At 54.7% G+C, this 2807-nt stretch overlaps 1 long non-coding RNA gene across 1 annotated transcript; it reads right to left on the reverse strand.

Moving 5' to 3' along the window:
- Positions 1 to 710: 710 nt before the first annotated feature.
- Positions 711 to 2313, reverse strand: LOC144313321 (uncharacterized). Its single transcript, XR_013378991.1, has 2 exons — positions 1872 to 2313; positions 711 to 955 (listed from the first exon to the last, which is right to left on the reverse strand). It is a non-coding gene; the product is annotated as an uncharacterized LOC144313321 (long non-coding RNA).
- Positions 2314 to 2807: the final 494 nt, after the last annotated feature.

Genomic DNA, 2807 nt, shown 5'->3' on the forward strand with positions numbered 1-2807 from the left:
GGACTGTTTGAGAAAGAGGGTTGCATCAGAGAGCACAGTTTGGATACCTCAAGTCTCTGGAGAACTCAGCTGGCTAAGGCCTTGAGTGAACTGGAAAGAGAGTTGAGGACGATGCCTGCAGAAGGGGGTCAGCTCGCTCCCGTCAACCCTCTGCTCCTGTCAGGGTGCAGAGGCCCAGGCCACTCCTGGGACTGAGATCCAGTTCCTCACATGGTAGCCACATACTGCCTGAAAGGTCCTGACAAGGGCGCATTCCTGTCCCACACTCTATTCTGGGGGCCCAGGAGAGATGACCTTGGTGTACAACCTATACTTTTCTATCCCCATCCCCTCTGCTCCCAGGCTGTGTCCCTATGGGGTCACCTCAGCTAAGGCCCGGGTAAAGGGGATGCGCCTCAAACCCCAAGCAGAGTATAAGCTTCTTTTTTTAAAACATTATATGGTCTCATTCATTTGGGGAATATAAAAAGTAGTGAAAGGGAATAAAGGGGAAAGGAGAAAAAAATAAGTGGGAAATATCAGAAAGGGAGACAGAACATGGAAGACTCTGAACTCTGGGAAATGAACTAGGGGTGGTGGAAGGGGAGGAGGGCGGGGGATGGGGGTGACTGGGTGACGGGCACTGAGGTGGGCACTTGACAGGATGAGCACTGGGTGTTATTCTGTACATTGGCAAATTGAACACCAATAAAAATACATTTATTAAAAAATATATTTTTAAAATATTTTATTTATTTGACAGAGAGGGAGGATAAGCAGGTGGAGCAACAGGCAGAGGGAGAGGGAGAAGCAGGCTCTGTGCTGGGCAGGGAGCCCGATGTGGGACTCAATCCCAGGATCCTGAGATCATGATCTGAGCCGAAGGCAGATGCTTAACAGACTGAGCCCTCAAGGCACCCCCAGAGTATAAGCTTCTTAGGGTAAGACTGGGGAAAGTTTCTTCAACTGCAGTTCTCTGGAAAATAGGAATACCTCAAGCAGTGAGTAGGAGAAGTAAATGGGCCGATATAGGTAAAAGTAATTAGAATAATGCCTAGAGCCTAGTACCTGTTCGATTGTTGTTGCTTATGACTCTTGCTTTATTTTTATTATAAGAGCATCAAATGATGGAGGAAATTTGGGCATCCACTAAAGACCCAAAGCACAGAACACATTTGTGCCTCCTTAAACCCTCGCCCCCCACCAAGGGAGTGTGGGAACTGTTTTCAGATGGCCTTTCTTGCCCCTGACACTGGAAGGGGACCCCACTCCCATGTTAGTGCATTTGTGTAATCTTCTGTCTGGGTAATTGTCTCCCAACGTGCTATTTAGAATGTCTACACTGTGCATTTAAAGAGTGTCTTGTAATCATGGTGTACTGGAAATCACTACACTTGCCAGCAATTATCACAGAATCACAGGCTGGAAGGAAGGACAGATGTCATTAAGTCCAGCCCTCAGCCCCCGCCCCCGGCTCAGACACAGGCCTGGCCTTAGCTCACAAATGGGGCATTTCTGGGGAAATTCTTTAAAAAAAAAAGTGACCTTGAGTCTGATCATTTCCTGAGAGAAAGAACATCCAGCCCTATACTTAACTGCCCACAGCTTCGCATCGGTTAAAGCCTGCGTTTGGTTTCCTCTCCCAGATGAATTTTGCTTCCCCCGTGGCCCCCCTGCGGCCCCCCCCCTCCGGCTTTCCAGCCCTGGCGCCGAGGGCCTTGCAAGGATCAGGGTCTTCAGAGGCCCCGTGGGCACAGGCCAGGAGCTCCCGAGGGTCACGCAGCCTGGGTCCCCCAGCCCAGGGGGGAGGGAGAGAGAGAGAGAGAGAGAGAGAGAGAGAGAGAACCGCTATTTCTAAATCCCGTGACGTGACCCGGGGGCAAGCTTCCTGCCTTGACTCCAGGACGCAAAAGGCACTTGCTCAGTCCCTTTAACCTCCGTCCCAGCCCAGCTTTACATGACGGCCGATTCCGGGCAACATCCATCCTCTTCCGACATCCCCCCCTTCCAGCCCAGGGCCGAGGTCCTTCATTCTTGGGGTTCATTTGAGCCGTTTCCATAGCGACGGCCACTTGTTGCGTCTTGAATCCCCCATCGAGGTCCTCGCAATTTGCCAGCTAAGCCACCGATCACCAGGCGTGTGTGCCAGGTTAATAAGACAAAGTCTGTTTTATTTCATCCTTGCCTTTTTTGTCTGCCTTCAGCTGGGGGCAGCCTCACAAAAGAGAGGGCCTTTTGGCTTTCAGAATCCTCGGGCCTCGGCTCATTATCCCCGGCGCTATTTGGGGCCGCAGCAGCGTGCGGTGCGTTGCCGGGCGCGCGTCGGGCCGCGGAGCAGCCATGGCAACAGGCTGGGGGCGCGGCCTCCCCCGCTCACGTGGGCCTCCCCTGCTTTGCACGCGGGCGTGTGCTGGGCTGACTCCCCGGCGTCGGTGTGCTGGAGGTGCGGGCGTCGGGGAGCAAACGGCCCCGCGGCCACGGCGGGAGGCTGGAGGCCAGATGCTCCTGGGCTCCTTGTGGAGCATCCTCGGGGACCCTCCGTCCGCCGCGAGCCCGCAGCCTGCAGCCCGGTGGACGCCCGCCGCGCCCTGAGTCCTGTCATCGCCAGTCCCCGGGGTGCGTTTAGGCGAACGGGCGGGAGCCAAGACCTGCACAAGGTATTAGTGATCCACAGGAACGCCCGTCGCCACAAGTACAACAGCGGAGGAAAGCAAGCTGCTAAAGGGGTCCGCGGATCAAAGCGCTCATCACCACTAACCATCCCTTCCTACAGTGACTTGAAGGGGCCTGCGGTGCTCGGTCTCCGGCAGGGACTTCTGCACCCCTTG

The sequence above is a fragment of the Canis aureus genome, chromosome 5 (assembly GCF_053574225.1).
Source record: "Canis aureus isolate CA01 chromosome 5, VMU_Caureus_v.1.0, whole genome shotgun sequence".
NCBI classification, from domain to species: domain Eukaryota; kingdom Metazoa; phylum Chordata; class Mammalia; order Carnivora; family Canidae; genus Canis; species Canis aureus.